At 43.8% G+C, this 18883-nt stretch overlaps 1 non-coding gene across 1 annotated transcript; it reads left to right on the plus strand.

Moving 5' to 3' along the window:
• Positions 1–1997: 1997 nt before the first annotated feature.
• On the plus strand, positions 1998–2136 carry LOC119929265. Its single transcript, XR_005451397.1, has one exon. It is a non-coding gene; the product is annotated as a small nucleolar RNA SNORA7 (small nucleolar RNA).
• Positions 2137–18883: the final 16747 nt, after the last annotated feature.

Consider the following 18883-nt stretch of genomic DNA (forward strand, 5'->3'; position numbering starts at 1 on the left):
GAGGGAACCCAGACTGACAGAGAAATGTGTTTGAGGGAGCATCAGATGAGCTCAGGAGAGAGAGATGAGTGGGGAGAGCATTGGCCCAAAACCAGTGGATAACAGGAATCAAAACAAAGAGCGGGAGGAAGGAATCACCCAGAGAGGGCAGCATCAAGGGTTTCGACAGGATGCCGACTGGAACTTCTGGTGGGATGATCAACATATCCACAAAAGGGACAGGGGAGATGGGACAGAGCAACATGGTCACTGCTTCTGAGCCAGGGGATTTGTCAGTGGAAGCCAACACACAGGTAGGCTGGGCATTTAAAATGAAAATAATGGCTTTAAAGTCACCTGACCTGGAAAGTGGACCGACAGCACAGAATAAAACCAGATACTACCACCGTACCTGCTTTCAGTCTGGCCTCACTAACTTTTCCAAGATGGATGCCAGCAAGAAGGAGGTCCAATGGCCAGTGTTTTTGGAGTGGCTTCTAGATCGAAGTGCTGTTTCACCCTCCCCTCTGGCAGTGCCAGCAGGAAGCAGTCATCCGCTCTATTCTCTAGGAATTTCCAAGGACAGAGTTTCTCAGTTAAATAAAATTTAACAAGCTCTCTAGAGAAATTAGCTGAGGTCAGAGATCTAAACTTGCCAAATAAACACACTGTCAGAGACTAAAAATGGGCCCACACTCCCCTTCCCCCCATTAAAACATTAAGGTGCTGAAGTATCCATTTTCCTGCGCTCCAGACAGAGCAAGTGCCTCATAAATATTCATCTTTCCAACTGGAAGCATTAGCCCTTGTTACTTCGAGTGGAACTAACTGAAAATTAATGATGGTTTTCAAAAAAAGCAAGATTATATACACAGAAGCAATTAAACACAAACCTATTAATTATTTAACAACTTGTTAATGAGTAGAATTTCAGTACTGCAGCTCCTAAAACACTGGGTCTTCCTTGGTAAGTTTGTCCAACCTCTTCCAACAAAGTTAGGATGTGAACGTGAAAGGATGGGCATTGTTGCTCTGTCTTGCGCCTTGTAGAAAAACTTGGAATTAGCGTTACTTTTGTTTAGATGTACCTTTGTTTAAATCTTCACTGAATTTTTGCTGATGCCACTCCTTGTAAATATGTTTACATCTATCTCCCTAGTAGGGTGTAAGCTCTTTTTGGGCAGGAACTGTGTCCTGGGCTATGTTATACTATCTCAAGCACTCAGGAGATGCTCAGTAAATACCATGATTACTCCTACTATTTCTACTACTTCTTCTACAACTACTGCCACCCTATTTTCCCCTCCTCCCTCTCCCTTCTGTGTTACTTGGATATTTTAACACTTGATATTCACCTCTTCCCTTAGTCCTACTGCACGTACATGAAGCATTGTGAAGCAGGGTGGTCTAGTGGAAAGTGCACGGGCTTGGGAGTCAGAGGACCTGGGTTCTAATCTCAGCTCTGCCCCTTGCCTGCTGACCTTGGGCAAGTCGCTGAACTTTTCTGGACTCAGTCACTACATCTGTAAAATGGGGATTGAAGCTGTGAGTCCCTTGTGAGACATGGACTGTGTCCAACCTGATTATCTTGTATCTACCCCATCACTTAGAACGGTGCTTGACACATAGTAAAAACCTAACAAATACTATAATTATTATTATTCATAATTTAGACTATAAACTCCTTGTGGACATGTTCCTTGTTATAGAATTCTGTTTTATTGTACTCTTCCATGTGATTAATGCAATGCTCTGCACAGTAAGCCCTCCATAAATACCATTGCTTGGTTATTGATACTGATGTCTGTCTCCCCCTCCAGACTGTATAGTCCTTGTGGGCAGGGAATTTATCCACCAACCCTATGATATTGTACCCCGACAAGTGCTCAGTACAGGGTTCGTCAGTGCTTAGAACAGTGCCTGGAGCATAGTAAACACTTAACAAATACCATGATCCTCATTGATTGCTACTATTACCACGACCACCGCTTGGTATGCAAACTGCTATTTCTACTACTACCCTCTCAGGGTCACACCTGGAGAGTTTCCAGTACTCTTACCAGTCTTGACAATAGGAGGGAGAGTCAAGCAGAGACCTATCCACTCCATTCCTAGCTTGGGCAGTGGCTAGCAACTAGAAGGCAATCTGCTACAAGTCAAAACTCACCTGTGCTAGGCAGCAGTGGTGTGGGAGAGAGTTGAGGGTGGGGCCTCAGGTTTACTGTGTGGAAGGAGCCAATGGTAAACCACTTCTGTATTTTTACCAACAAAACTCTATGGATATACTACCAGAATGATTGCAGATGGAAGTGGGAGTTCTGGGAGAGATTCATCCATATTGTCGCTATGGGACGGAGACTCTATGGTGTAAAACAAGACAAGATTTCTACTACTGCTACTGTTACAACTTAGTACAGTGCTCTGCACACAGTAAGCACTCAATAAATACTACTGAATGAATGAACTAGTACAACAAAGTGGATGGACCACAGGCTTGGGAATCAGAAGGTCATAGGTTCTAATTCTGCCTCTGCCACTTGTCTGCCGTGTGATCTTGGGCAAGTGACTTCACTTCTCTGTACCTCAGTTACCTCATCTGTGAAAAAGGGGTGGAGGTGGTGAGCCCCACGTGGGACAGGGCCTGGGCCCAACCCAGTTTGCTTGTATCCAGCAACTTAATACAGTGCCTGGTACATAGTAAGTGCTTAACTAATACCATAAAAATTATTATTTTTACAACTACTACTATTACTCCCTCCACCATTTGGTATGCAAACTGCAGAAGGTGAGCAGAAGGTTGAGGTGGAAACAGGAGTAAAGAAAACCTCGTGTTTATCCTTCCAGATCTGGAGGTGCTGGGAAGCTTTTAATTACAGCCTTGAAATGTCTGCAAGCAGAATGCAAACAGTAGCGACACTTTGTACACATCTGCACCCGTTTTTACATGTCTAATGATGATTTTAAAGCTTGCCGACTTTCTACTGTGAAAGGAGTGTTTAAGTGAACGTGAAAATATATAATCGTTGAATATTTACAGTTGCAATTTCCTGGGGCTGTTACCCTCCCAAGGGTTTTCCAACACAGAATGTTTAATGATAACAGTTTTGGCTTTTCTATCTTGAGCATCAAAAGCATTCAAATTCCTTCTGGGGGAGACATGCAGCTCATATCTTGACCACCTGCACTGTGAAATCACACTCAGCTTCCGGTTCCCAGCTGGATCTTGGCTCTCTAGTTTTGTGTGAATTCCACCATAAATAATTACACTCATACTACATGTTTCTCTTGGCCTTTGATTATACTGTGCTGTTGGATTTCATTAGTGAGCAACCTGATTCTAAGAATTGTCCCCATGTTGCTGTTATTTGACTCTAGGTACTTGACACTCGTATCACTTGGGTTGGGAAAAAAAAAGTTCCATTTCTCTGTGTTGGTCAAAGCCGTCATCATCGACATCATCAGAATCAGCATCACCATCACAACCTGTATTTACAGAGACCCCCTTGTGGGCAGAGAATTGTATTAGTTGCTAGTGGGGCATACAGGAAAACTACAACTTAAAATACTTGCAATTGATCTGCTTTCAATTCAATGGGGAAGACAAGCAGAAATACATTGAAAGTACACAACAGTTATTGTGGTAATCATTGTTACGATCACAAACATTTTGAATTTGTATAACCCTTTCATTGTCCAGAGTCCTTTCATTTCAGTAACCTCATTTTGTTTTCACAACAGCCCTGAGAGGTAGGGAAAGAAAACCGTTTTTATCCTCACACTAATAATAATAATTGTGGTACTTGTTAAGCACTTACTATGTGTCAAGCAGTGTTCTAAGTGCTGGGGTAAATCCAAGTTAATCAGGTCGGATGCAGTCTCTGTTCCAGATGGGGCTCACAGTCTAAGAGGGAAGGAGAACAGGGATTGAATCCCCATTTTACAATTGGGGAACCTGAGGCCCAGAAAAGTTAAGTGATTTGCCCAAGGTCACAGAGCAGCCATGTGGCTGAACCATGATTAGAACCCAGGTCCTCTGACTTCCAGGCTTGTGCTCTTTCCTCTAGACCATAGTGCTTCCCATTTTACAGATGAGGAACCTGAGACCCAGAGAGAATATATAACTTTCCCTAGATCTCCTGGCAAGCCACTGACATGGCTGGGGCTGGAACCCAAGCGTCCTCATTCTGAGATCTGTACTTCTATCTTAGATCACCCTGTGTGACAGCAGAAAATACTACTAGGAGTAATAATAATAATAATAATGGCATTTGTTAAGTGCTTACTATGTGCAAAGCACTGTTCTAAGCGCTGGGGAGGATACAGGTTGTCCCACATGGGGCTCACAGTCTTAATCCCCATTTTACGGATGAGGTAACTGAGGCACAGAGAAATTAAGTGGCTTGCCCAAGGTCACACAGCAGACATGTGGCGGAGCCGGAATTCGAACCCATGACCTCTGACTTCCAAGCCCGTGCTTTTCCCACTGAGCCACGTTGTTTCTCTAATAATAATAATGATAATGGCATTTGTTAAGCACTTACTATGGACAACGCACTGTTCTAAGCGCCGGGGGGCTACAATGTGATCAGGTTGTCCCACATGGGGCTCACAGTCAATCCCCATTTTACAGATGAGGTAACTGAGGCTCAGAGAAGTTAAGTGACTTGCCCAAGGTCACAAAGCAGACATGAGGCGGAGCCGGGATTCGAACCCATGACCTCTGACTCCAAAGCCCGGGCTCTTTCCAAAGAGCCATGCTGCTTCTCTGAAATGAAATGAATTGGGGAAGGTTCAATTCAATTCAACTGGGGAAGTAATGGCTGTTTACTGAACACTTACTGTGTACTATGCACTATACTAAGTGTTTGGTAAACAGTTCCCATCCCACAAATGACCTATCTAACAAATGAGACAGATAGAAAAATATTAACAAATAGTGGAATCAGAATTAAGCAGAAGCAGTGTGGTCTAGAGAAAAGCCCACAAGCTTTTCTGGGAGTCAGAGGACCTGGGTTCTAATCCTGGCTCCTTCACTAGGCTGCTGTGTGAGCTTGGACAGGTCACTTAACTTCAATGGGCCTTAATTTCCTCATCTGTAAACTGGGGAGACAATACCTGTTCTCCCTCCTACTTAGACTGTGAGACCCATTTGGGACAGCGACTGGAGGTCCCACCTGATTATCTTGCATCTACCCCAGTGCTTAAAACAGTATTTGAAACATAGTTTTCACTTAATAAATACCATTATATATTAAAAAAAATTAAATATACCAATGAATCGGGCAAAGCACCCATATGCTCATGTAATGTGCTGCTCATTAATTCATTCATTCAGTCATATTCACTGAGTTCTTACTGGGTGCACAGCACTTGGGAGAGTATAATATAACAATAAACAGACATTTATTCATTTATTCAATCACATTTATTGAGCGCTTACTGTGTGCAGAGCACTGTACTAAGCACTTGCACTGTACTAAGTGCTTGCACTGTACTAAGCACACATTCTCTGCCTCTTTGCTCATTACACTCCATGCCCCAGTGGGGAGCTAGATGGGCAAGAATGAGAGAACGAGCAAGCCACATGCACTCTGATCAATTTATCTGCACAGCTTCTCACTTCTGAAGTCTCCAAACTGAAGTTTTTCCATCACTCCTGACCAGAGAACTCCTCTCAGACGTACACCATCTTTGAAGAGGGGTATGAATAGCTACATAAGTGCCCCAGGTGGCTTTTGAGTGCTAATTCTTCTATACTGTAAACTCATTGTGGGCAGAGATCGAGTCTACCAACTCTGTTGCATTGCACTCTTCCAAGATCTTAGTACAGTGCTCTGCACACAGTAAGCGCTCAGTAAATGCCAGTGATGATGATAATCCAGGAAGGTTTGGAGGAGGGAGTGGGACTTTAAAAGGGATTTGGAGGTGGGGAATGCTGCGGTTTGACGGATTTGGCTGTGGTCCAATGGATTCTGTGGGGAAAGGGAATTACAGAGAGAAGGGGCAGCATGGGTGAGGGGAGAGGTGTGGGAGAGTCAGAGCAGAACTCTAAATAATACATCCAAGTTAATCATCTATCAACCAATAGAGGAAAGAACGAGAAGATTGAGTAGGCTGAGCGTATTGCCAGGATAGAGAAATAAAGAGTTAAATTCCCATGTTGTCTTTGGCATTTGATCCCAGAGAATCTGGCACAAAGTAGCTATTATGATTGTTTATTACACTGTCAGGCAATTTGGGATAATCCATGGTATTGGGGAGGAGATAATTGAAATCCACAGAAAATCCCTAAACCTGATTCCAGCCAACAGTTCCTAGTCCTCTCTTGCCAAACCTTTTAATAGAGTTGCTACCAATTAACTGCACAAGCAGACGGGGATTTCAATCAATCCATCAGTTCCTCCCCCCTCAAGACTATAAGCTCTCTGTGGGCAGAGTTCGTGTCTATCAACTCTGTTGTATTTTACTTCCCCAAGTGCTTAGTATGGTGCTCTGTACACAGGAAGTGATCGATAAATGCCATTGATTGATTTGTACTTATTGAGCATCAACCAAATGCAATGTTCTGTACTCAGGACTTGGGAGAGTAGACAGTAGCTCAAATGGCAAGACAGGAGCACAAACAATGAGATTGTGGAGCATAGTCAGTCTCCTAGCTTGAAGCTCTGCTCACTTCAGCCCAGCTACATGGGGTAGGACCCACGAGGAGAAGGAATAACTGCAAGATACACAAATATCTAATAATAACAGTATTTGTTAAGCACATACTATGTGCCAGTCAGTGGAGTAGATACAAGACAATCGAGTTGGACATAGTTCCTGTCCTACATAGGGCTCACAATCTTAATCCCCATTTTACAGATGAGATATTGAGGCACAGAGAAGTTAAGTGATTTGCCAAAGGTCACGCAGCAGACAAGGGGCAAAGCAGGGATTAGAACTCAGGTCCTCTGTCTCCCAGGTCTGGACTTTTTCCACTAGGCCACACTGCTGAATGGAGAGCTGAAATTGGGAAAGTCAAAGCCAGAAGGGCAGTGGAAATGTTTTAAGGACACAATAAAACAAAATTTCAGATAATGCTGCATCTCTTTTTGAGCATTCATAGGAAACCAGAAACAAGGAGAAAAAGAGAACACAGGGCTAGACACTGCAAAAACTGAACATGACAGCAAACAATTGACAATGTTTTTTGTGCATAACATGGGCAGAACTGTGGATTCCATTGGCCTTTTCAGTCAGACACGCACTACCACCAGTAGTTGTCTTCCTCACGCAACTCTCAATGCAACAGTAGCAGGACACGTGCTCCCTGACAATTTAATGTGGGAGACAGATAAAAATTATCTATAGATAGTGAAACCAGGAGGAAGAACAAGTATAAAGTTGAATATAGCTAGCAGAAATCCAGGCTCCAGCCCAACTTCTCCCACTACAAATTCACCCTTTCATGCTTGAACTCAGCTCTGTTTTCTGATAAGCAGAGAAGCAGCAGGATTTAGTGGAATGAGCACGGGTCTGAGAGTCAGGGAAACCATGTTTAAACCCTAGCTCTGCCACTGTGTCTGCTGTGCAACCTTAGGCAAATCGCTTAATCGCTCTGTGCCTCAGTTTCCTCATCTATAAAATGGAGATTAAATCTCTGTTCTGCCTTCCCCTTAGATGTGAACCCCATGTGGGATGGGGACAGTTTCTGACCTGATTATCTTATATCTTTTCCAGAGGTTAGTGCAGTGATTGGAGCATAGTAACAGAAATGACTTATCCTTGATTGACTCATCTGTCCCATCTCCCACTAGCTCTTCCAAATCATCATCTCCCTCCTGAAGTCCCCAGTCCCTCTTCCAGGCTTTCCCCAAATCTCTGACGACCTCTTCAACAACTGTGTTTGAAAAATCGAAGTCATCAGGCATCAGCCTCCCCAAATCTCCCCATCACCCCCTCTACTCTCTACTACTGCTCCCTCACCTTTCTCCTGCTTCCCAGCTCTCTCCCAGCTAAGTTCTCCAACCTGATCCTTACATCCAGACCCCTTACTTGAGCCTGGAAACTTAACTCTCTCATTTCCTAAAATCACTCACTCCTACTCTCCTGCCTTCCCTCACTACTTTCTTCAACCTTTGACGCCCCAAAAGTTCAAACCCCTCTGCCTCCCACATGCACAAGTCTCCTCTTGGGAGAGGCAGCATGGCTCAGTGGAAAGCACACGGGCTTGGGGCAAGTCACTTCACTTCTCTGGGCCTCAGTTCCTTCATCTGTAAAATGGGGATTAAGAATGTGGAACAACCTGATCACCTGGTATCCTCCCCAGCGCTTGGAACAGTGCTTTGCACATAGTAAGTGCTTAACAAATGCCATTATTATCATTATTATTATTATTCATCTTAAAAAAGTGCTCTCATGATACCCTCCAGCTATCACTCCATCTTCCTGCTCCTGTTCCTATTCAAACTCATGAGTCATGCACTCACTGTTTTGTTTTTCCTTCCCACAAACTCCCTTCTTCACCCTTTGAAGCTGGACTTTCAACCATTTAGCTCTAAGGAGACTGCCCTCTCTAAAGTCACCAATGATCTCCTTCTAGCCAAGTCTGAAGGATTCTACCCCACCTTGATTCATTCAATCATATTTATTGAGCGCTTACTGTGTGCAGAGGACTGAACTAAGCACTTGGGAGAGTAAACTATAACAATGAACAAGACACATTCCCTGCCAACAGTGAGTTTACAGTCTAGAGGGAATCTTTATCCTGCCCAATTGCACAGTTATGGGTGCTGTTTTTGACTGGGAAATTGTTCTGTATATAATTTACCCAGTCCCTTTGGCCTGCGACAAGCTGCAAGAAGTATTCTTCATTTTGTGCCATTAAACAACCATCGTTCTTCAAAAATAGGGCCCAATGCAGATTCAAGAAAGCCACCTTCTCCAGGAGGCCTGCCCTGATTCATTCCCCCATCTTTCCAGGCAGACATGTCTAAGCCATCTCAACAATCCTGTGGGCTTATCTGTTTTTCAGTTTCCTACTGATTTTCTAAACTGTAAGCTCCAAACTTGGTCATATGTTCTTTCTCTAGGCTATAAGCTCCTTGTTGGCAGGGAACAAGTCTACCAACTCTGTTATATTGTGCACTCCCAAGCACTTAGTAGAGTGCTCTGCTCTACTTACTCCCCTCCTCAAAAACCTCCAATGGCTACCGATCAATCTGCGCATCAAGCAGAAACTCCTCACCCTGGGCTTCAAGGCTGTCCATCACCTCGCCCCCTCCTACCTCACCTCCCTTCTCTCCTTCTACTGCCCAGCCCGCACCCTCCGCTCCTCCACCACTAATCTCCTCACTGTACCTCGCTCTCGCCTGTCCCGCCATCGACCCCCGGCCCACGTCATCCCCCTGGCCTGGAATGCCCTCCCTCTGCCCATCCGCCAAGCTAGCTCTCTTCCTCCCTTCAAGGCCCTGCTGAGAGCTCACCTCCTCCAGGAGGCCTTCCCAGACTGAGCCCCTTCTTTCCTCTCCCCCTCGTCCCCCTCTCCATCCCCCCGTCTTACCTGCTTCCCTTCCCCACAGCACCTGTATATATGTATATATGGTTGTACATATATATTACTCTATTTATTTATTTATTTATTTATTTTACTTGTACATTTCTATCCTACTTATTTTATTTTGTTGGTATGTTTGGTTCTGTTCTCTGTCTCCCCCTTTTAGACTGTGAGCCCACTGTTGGGTAGGGACTGTCTCTATGTGATGCCAATTTGTACTTCCCAAGCGCTTAGTACAGTGCTCTGCACATAGTAAGCGCTCAATAAATACGATTGATTGATTGATTGATTGCTCTGCACACAATAGTTGCTCATTAAATATGATGGATTGATTGTAATGAGAGAATTAGGGAAGAGTTTGGAGAAAGCCAGAAGCCTCAAAAAGCAAAGACTAGAAATCAATCAACCAATATTTATTGTGTAATTAATAAATGGGACAGGGACTATGTCCAACCTGATTTTCTTGCATCTACCCCAGTGCTTACTACAGAGCTTGGCACATATTAGCACTTAACATGAGAGAAACAGTATGGCCTAATGGATAGAGCATGGATCTGGAAATCAGAAGGACCTGCATTTTAATCCCAGTTCCTCCACTTGCCCACTGTGTGAATTTGGGCAAGTTACTTCACTTCTCTGTGCCTCAGTTCCCTCATCTGTATAATGAGAATTAAGACTCTGAGCCCCGTGTGGGACAGGGACTGTGTGCAGCCTGATTAACTTGTATCTGCCCCAGTGCTTAGTACAGTGTCTACCATATAGTAAGCTCTTAACAAATACCATAAAAAATACAACAAAAACCAAACAAATATTATAACTTACTATGTAGAAGTGCATGGGACTGTAAAATACAATAGAGGCAGTAGACAGGATCCTTACCCTCTAGGACTCTTGGATCCCTGATGAGGAAGGAGATGAGTAAAGTGATCCAAACTGGCATCAACTTGCTCTGTCCTCCTTGAGTATAAACAATGGTATTTATTGAGCACTTACTGTCTACAGAGCACTGTACTAAGCGCTTGGAGATTACAATACAACAGAGTTGGTAGAGATGTTCTCTGAACATAATGAGCTCACAGTAACCTCACCAACTTGACATATGACTATCTGACCAGTCTCCTAACCTGCCACCTTACCCACAACCTCAAATCTACAAATTCAGTCCTCCCTACCACAATCTCCATTCTCTGAAGCTTCTCCTCAAGGTCATCTTGAAGTCATCTCCCTCTCCCTCCCCTTGCTCCTCTAAACCGTAAACTCATTGTGGGCAAGAAATGTGTCTACCAACTCTGATATACTGTGTGCTCTTAAGTGCTTAGTACAGTGCTCTGAACACAACAAGCACTCGGTAATTACGAGTGATTGATTGGATCTTGATTGCATGTATTGCCTGGGGCAGCTCTATTGAACTCTTCCAAGTGCTTAGTACAGTGTTCTGCACATAGTAAGCACTCAATAAATAAAGAAGCAGTATGGCTTAGTGGACAGAGCATGGGCTTGAGAGTCAGAAGGACTTGGGTTCTAATCCCAACTCTGCCATTTGTTGTCTGTGTGACCTCGGACAAGTCATTTCATTTGTCTGTGCCTCAGTTACCTCATCTGTAAAATGGGGGTTCAGAGTGTGAGTCCCATGTGGTACAGGGTCTGTGTCCAAACTGATTAACTTGCATCTACCCCAGTGCTTAAAACAGTTCTGGGCACATAGTAAGTGCTTAACAAGTACCATAATCATTATTAGTAATAATAGTAAATACCATTGATAATGATCATGATGATGACAGCCCCCAGACTCTGTGTTTGTTGCTGCAAACCTGTTATTTCTCTCTGTGTGTGAACTTGTTAGCCAAATTGTATTTCTTACCCAGAATGCCACTTGTTTTTCCTACCCCGAGAGAGATTCCTGCCCTGGGCAAAGCAATCTGGCACTCTGCCATTCCTTTATACTTTTCACTCCCAAGTGAATGGACCCTCTTTTGGGACTGTTTTACTGCTGCTGTTGCTTTGGGGAGATTAAGGTGTTTTCTCAGACTGCTGGAGGACATTAAGTCTGTTACAATTAACCTCTCAAACTAACAGAGCTGAAGGACAGGTTTTTCTCCCACCACTTCCTCCCTCCAAACTGCTCCCCCTTTCACCTTAACTTCCTCTATCCTCTGGCACCTTCCTCTTCCAGAAGATTTACTAGAATTTCCTAGGACACCATTTCTGCTTCCCCCCTATTCCCACCCTCATCCTCCCCATTCCCTCCCTGCCGAATATTTTTGACTCTACTCTGAAGCTAGTTGATGCCCTGCCTCCGCACCTCCGGAATTGGATATAATTACTCAGATTATGTACTTACATGGCAATTCATCACTTGGGGCTTAGGGACTGTTTATTTAAAGCTTGCCTTTGTCACTCAACCTGAATTATTTGCTATTCAGTCAAAAGTTATTGCCAAAGTTTCAAATAGCTTCCACTTCATTGCAATTTTATGGTGGCTTGAACGGGTGCTACCCATTTCCGGAGCCTTCTGGAGTGTTTAAACAGCCCCAATTTGCACCCCTGGTGGCTTGTCCTCCCATCTGTTTGGTGGTATCTGCTGAACACCTACTGAGCAGTGTACTAAGTGCTTGGGAGAGTACAGTTAAAGCAAGGAACACATTCCCTGGATTCTAGGAATTTACCGTCTCTTGGAGGACACAGGCAAAAATTACTTACAAATACCACAAACCAGAAGGAAGGACAAGGACATAACAGGAAGTATTATAACTAGGTCAAGTTGAAAGAGCTGAACAAATAATTTCCTGGACAAATGAAAATGCATGCAAGTAAGCCCTGAGGACAAGGATAATTGTGGTATTTGTTAACTGCTTGCTTAACAGAGAAGCAGCATGTGGTGGAAAGACCAAAGACATGGGAGTCAGAGACCCTGAATGCTAATCCTAGTTCTGTCACATACCTGCGGTGTGACTTTGGGCAAGTCACTTAATGTGTCAGTGCCTCAGTTCCCTTATCTGCAAAATGGGAATTGAGTGTCAGTTCTGTTTCCTACTTAGACTGTGAGCCCTATGTGGGGCCAAATCAACTTGTGTCTACCCTGGTGCTTACTCAGTGCTTGGCACATAGAAAGCACTTAACAAATACTATTAATAATTAATAATAATAATAATAATAATAATAATGGCATTTATTAAGTGCTTACTATGTGTAAAGCACTGTTCTAAGCACTGGGGAGGTTACAAGGTGATCAGGTTGTCCCATGGGGAGCTCACAATCTTAATCTCCATTTTACAGATGAGATAACTGTGGCACAGAGAAGTTAAGTGACTTGCCCAAAGTCACACAGCTGATGCTTGGCAGAGCCAGGATTTGAACCCCTGACCTCTGACTCCAAAGCCCGGGCTCTTTCCACTGAGCCACACTGCTTCTCCTATTATTAGCCAAACACTGTGCTAAACACTGGGAAAGATACACTACAGTTGGATAAAACACAGGTCCTGGATCACACTGGGCTCATTGTGGGGCAGGGCGGAGAACACAAATTTAATCCCCATTTAATCCCCAGGGTCACACAGTAAGAAAACGGTAGATTTAGGATTAGCATCCAGATCTCCTGAAGCCCAGTCCAGTATTCCTTTCACTAGATCTTGCTGAGGTTGCAGATGAATCTAATTTCTAGGCATGGCTTATGGGTGGTATCCATATGAGGTGTTGTGAATGATCAGGGAAGGCTTCCTGGAGTAGGTGGGAGTTTCCTTGAAGGAATCATCAAGCCATGCCTCAGAGCTGCCCCACATTCTCTGGGATTTGACCTTCATGAAGAGAATGTTCCTACAGCAATTGAACCTGATTTTCAGACTGTGGATGGCCAACAGCCTGGTATTTTGGGTTTGTTTGTTTTTTCCAAAATGGCATTTGTCAAGCACTTACTATGTGTCAAGCACTAGTATAGGTAAAAGGTAATCAGATCGGACACAGTCTATGTCTCACATGAAGCTCACAGCCTAAGTAGAAGGGAGAACAGGTATTGAATTCCCAACTACAGATGAGGAATTTGTTCCACAGAGAAGTGAAATGACTTGCCCAAGATAACACAGCAGGCACTTGGCAGAGCCAGGATTAGAACCCAGGTCATCTGCCACCCAGGCCCGTGCTTCTTCCACCAGGTCATGCTGCCTGTTTGGGAGACAGCGACCATTTGAGCTGATGCTCTGGAGAGACATCCTCGGGAAACCAGCCCCACAACAAAGCTTCAGAACGCTGGTTTCTTAGACTGTTACTTAGGTTACTTAGACTATGAGTCCCGTGGCACGCAGAGACTGCATCTGACCTGATTATTTTGTATCTACTCCAGTGCTTAGTACATTTGTTGCCACATAGTAAGCACTTAATGAATGCCATGACAATGATGATGATGATAATGACATCACAGCCATTTACACCAGGCCCACAGACTTAAATATATCACCATGGGCTTCAGCACACGTGAAGAAGGCAGTAGATTTCTGCCGGGTTCTGCTGCCCTCGGGGCAGACCAGGGAAAATGTGAGTGGCAGTAAACACAGAGAGAAGGAACGCACTGGTGTTCATTAGTGATTAAGGGCAGTTGAGCTGACACAGGTGACATTTTTAAGTGTCAAATGTGATGTTCCCGCCTTATTAAATATGTGAACTCCTAGAAACCTGCTCCTTTCAAACATCCTCACTTGTGGCCTTACTGCAGCTTCTTATGACACATTGTTCTGTAATGTTCTTCTTTTCCCGAGCTGAAACTGTCCACCCTAGGATTCACCAAGGGCAGAGGATTCTCTTCAGAGGCACAGTGTGAAATGGAGTGTCTCCCGCTCAGACTTGACTTCAGTCTCATTGGCACACATTTCCTTCCACTGCCATCCTCTTCCTCTTAATAAAAATAATAATAACGAATATAATAATGATAGTATTTTTAAGTGCTTACCATGTGTCAAGCACTGTTATAAGTGCTGGGGTAGAGACAAGCTAATCAGGTTGGATACAGTCCCTGTCCCACATGGGGCTCACAGTCACAGAGAAGCAGCATGGCATAGTGGATAGAGCCCAGGCCTGGGAGTGAGAAGGTCATGGCTTCTAATTCTGACTCTGCCACTTGTCTGTTGTGTTACCTTAGGCAAGTCACTTCACTTCTCTGGGCCTCAGTAACCTCATCCACAAAATGGGGATTGAGACTGTGAGCCCCACATGGGACAGGGATTGTGTCCAACTAGATTTTCTTGTATCCACCCCAGTGCATATGGTGTCTGGCACATAATAAACACCCAAATGCCATCATTATCATTATTCTTACTCCCTATTTTATAGATTAGATCACTGAGGTACAGAGAAGATGTTAGGATTAGAACTCAGGTCCTTCTCACACCCAGGCCTGTGCCCTATCCACTAGGCCAAGCTGCTTCTCTTCAGAAGCAAAAGAGCAGCTAAAATATTGGATCCATAGGATGAATCATATAGCTTCAATATGAGACAGACCTATGATTTAGAGAAGCAGCGTGGCTCAGTGGAAAGAGCCCAGTCTTGAAAGTCAGAGGTGGTGGTTTCAAATCCCAGCTCCGCCAATTGTCAGCTATGTGGCTTTGGGCAAGTCACTTCACTTCTCTGGGCCTCAGTTCCCTCATCTGTAAAATGGGGATGAAGACTGAGCCCCACGTGGGTCAACCTGATCACCTTGTAACCTCCTCAGTGCTTAGAACAGTGCAATGCACATAGTAAGCGCTTAATAAATGCTATCATTACTATGTACGGCCTGTAGAAGAGATGACAGAGGTAGGGCAGGGCAGGGACCATGCCTATCCACTCTGTTGTATTGTACTCTCCCAAGCACTTATTTCAGTTCTAAGCACACACTAAGTGCTTAATAAATAACACTGATTGAGGATAAGTTTATCAATGATATTATCATGGTACTTATTAAGTGCTTACTATGTATCAAGAACTGTTCTAAGCACTAAGGAATATACAGGATAATCAAGTTGGATATGGTCCCTGTCCCATATGGGGCTTACAGTCTAAATAGGAGGGAAAAGAATTTAATCCCTGTTTTACAAATAAAGAAACCGAGGCACAGAGAAATTAAGTGACTTGCCCAAAGTCACAAAATAGAGCATAGGGAGAGCCAGGATTAGAACACAGGCCCTCTGACTCCCAGGCCGGTGCTCTTTCTACTAGGCCAAGCTGCTTCTCGTGATTGATTAATTGGTGGAGAAGAGGAAGGACGTTTTAGACTCCATAACCCACAGAAGCAAGGTAGAGAGGAACGAAAGAGGCTCCTCAGTCCCGAAGCAAGGGAGCCCTCTGTGAACCCAACATCAGGCTCTGGAACTACAGGTGAGAACTTCTTTGGGTTTTTCCAGAGGGTTACATCTCAACAGGTACCTGGACAGCTATCTGCATTTTAAATGAAATGACTCCTTTTGTCAAATGAAAGGTATGTATTCAGTTAATCTAAAGCACTCTCCACTACCATGGAACCTCTCTATTTGACAAGAGGGCAAAGAATTCTTGAAAATGTTTGTAGTAAGGTGCAAATCTCCCTTGGAGCAATCTAGATAAGCGGGAGAAGGAAGGCTCAGCACAAGCACTGACATGCTTCTTTCTGCTGGGCCCAGCAGGGGAGGTCCAAGGAAGCTGCATTTTGTTGTCATTCCTCAGCTTTTTTTTTTCTCTTTGAGGGTGATTTCCCTTGCTTACAGTGAAATTGTACAATTCTTTCCAAGTTGGTTAACAGTGTGATCAACTGAGAGAGAAATCCCTTAAAATACCCCCCTCCAAATAGTTGGCATGAGAAACAATGTTGCCTAGTGAATAGAGCACAGGCTTGGGGGTCAGGAAAACCTCGGTTCTAATCTCAGTTATGCCACTTGTCTGCTGTGTGACCTTAGGCAATTCACTTAACTTCTCTGTGCCTTAGTTACCTCATCTGTAAAATGGGGATTAAGACTGTGAGCTCCATGTGGCATAGAAACTGTGTCCAACCTGACTAGCTTGTATCTGCCCCAGCACATAGTACAGCGCATGGCACTTAGTAAGCACTTAAAAAATGCCATGAAAAAAAGTCCCACAGCACAGACATAGAATAACATGGCTTGCTAGAACAACACTTTCCATATGTGAGAAGCAGCATGGCCTGGTGGCAAGAGCCCGGGCTTGAGAGTCAGAGGTCGTGGGTTCTAATCCCGGCTCCACCACTTGTCTGCTGCATGACCTTGGACAAGTCACTTCACTGCTCTGTGCCTCAGTTCCTTCATCTGGAAAATGGTGATTGAGACTTTGACTTTGTATTTATAACAGTGCTTGGTACATAGTAAGCGCTTAACAGATATCATCATTATCACTATATGTGTAGAATTGTAGTTGAATAGTGTCTCTTTCTCTTCCAAAATTGAAATAATTTTTACTTAATCCCATATCCAGGGCCCTGCCTTATCCTATTGCATTTTGGTTTTGCTGTGGCTGTTTATTGTGGATTGAGTACAGGACTCAACTTTAGATCCAACAACCAGCTCTCTCTCTTTGTGCCTTCCTCTAGACTGTAAGCTCATTGTGGGAAGCAAATGTATCTGCTATATTGTTATATTGTACTCTCCCAAGATCTTAGTACCTTGCTCTGCACACAGTAAGTGCTCAGTAAATACTATTGACTGAATGACTGACTTCTGGAAAAATACATGGTACAGCGCTCTGAACAGTCTTCTTCTTAGATGCTGTCAAGTCATTTCCGATTCATGGCAACTTATGGTTCTTTTTCCATAGAGTTTTCTTGGTAATAATAATAATAATGAGGGCATTTATTAAGTGCTTACTATGTGCCAAGCACTGTTCTAAGCGATGCGGTAGATACAAGGTAATCAGGTTGTCCCACATGGGGCTCACAGTGTTAATTCTTATTTTACAGATGAGGTAACTGAGGCACAGAGAAGTTAAGTGACTTGCCCAAAGTCACACATCTGACAAGTGGCGGAGCTGGGATTAGAACCCACGACCTCTGACTCCCAAGCCTGTGCTCTTTCCACTAAGCCATGCTGCTTCTCTTCTTCTGCTTCTTCTTCTAGTAAAATATGCAGAAGTGGTTTACCATTGCCTTCTTCTGCGAAGTAAAACTTAAGACTCTGCCATTATCTTTGATCAACAATTTGATCCCTTGATCAAACGCATTCAACTCTTTCCCATCTGCTGCTGCCCTGTATAGGTGAATCAACTTTGTCTGATGCTTCATTTTAGGCTTTTCCATTATGGGTAACCCTGATGAGAGATTATCTCTCAATGGCATAGCTCTAAACTTCATTAGCGCATGCAAACTCTCCTGTCACCGTAAGGTGTTGATTCTTAGGAGAGCTGAACATAGTAGGAACTCAATAAATACAATTGATTGACTGATGTTATGTGCCTAGCATTATTGGAAGGCAGGGTGGCCTGATGGGAAGAGCATAAGGTTGGAAGCCAGGGAAACTGGATTATGGTCCCTGTCCTGTCACTGGTCTATGTGTAACCTTGGACAAGTCACACCTCTCTGGGTCTCATTTCCCTTGTCTGAAAAATGGGGATAAAATAGAGATGGTGAACCTTCCCCCCATGGCACAGGATGTGTGTCCAAGCAGATTAATTTAATAATAATAATAATAAAAATGATGGCATTTGTTAAGCACTTACTATGTGCAAAGCACTGTTCTAAGCGCTGGGGAGGATTCAAGGTGATCACGTTGTCCCACGTGGGGCTCACAGTCTTAATCCCCATTTTACAGATGAGGTAACTGAGGCTCAGAGAAATTAAGTGACTTGACCAAGGTCACACAGCAGACATGTGGGGGGAACCCATGACCGCTCTCCCCAAGCTTCTGACCTCTAACTCAATTTGTAGCTACCCCAGTGCTTAGCACATTGTAAGTGCTTAATAAATGTCATCATCATTATCACTATTACTATAAGGAGCCCATTGTTGGGCAGGGATTGTCTCTGTTGCTAGAGCACTTTCCAAGCACTTAGTACAGTGCTCTGCACACAGTAAGCCCTCAATAAATATGATTGAATGAATGAATTTATTATGATCATTGAATCACATTTCCTCCAAAAGGTTTTCCCCTAATAAGCCCTAATTTTCCCTACTTGTTTTCCCTTCTGGTCATTCATTCATTCATTCAATCGTATTTATTGAGCGCTTACTGTGTGCAGAGCACTGTACTAAGCGCTTGAGCACTATACTAAGCTGTGCCCTTGGATCTGTACTACAGAAGCACATGATATTCACCCACCCTCAGACCCACAGCACTTATGTACAAATAACCCTTACCCTACCATTTCCCCAATCTGTAATTTATTTCACTGTCTCCCACTCTAGATGATAAGTTCCTTGAGGGC

This window comes from Tachyglossus aculeatus, chromosome 5 (assembly GCF_015852505.1).
Source record: "Tachyglossus aculeatus isolate mTacAcu1 chromosome 5, mTacAcu1.pri, whole genome shotgun sequence".
Taxonomy (NCBI): Eukaryota; Metazoa; Chordata; class Mammalia; order Monotremata; family Tachyglossidae; genus Tachyglossus; species Tachyglossus aculeatus.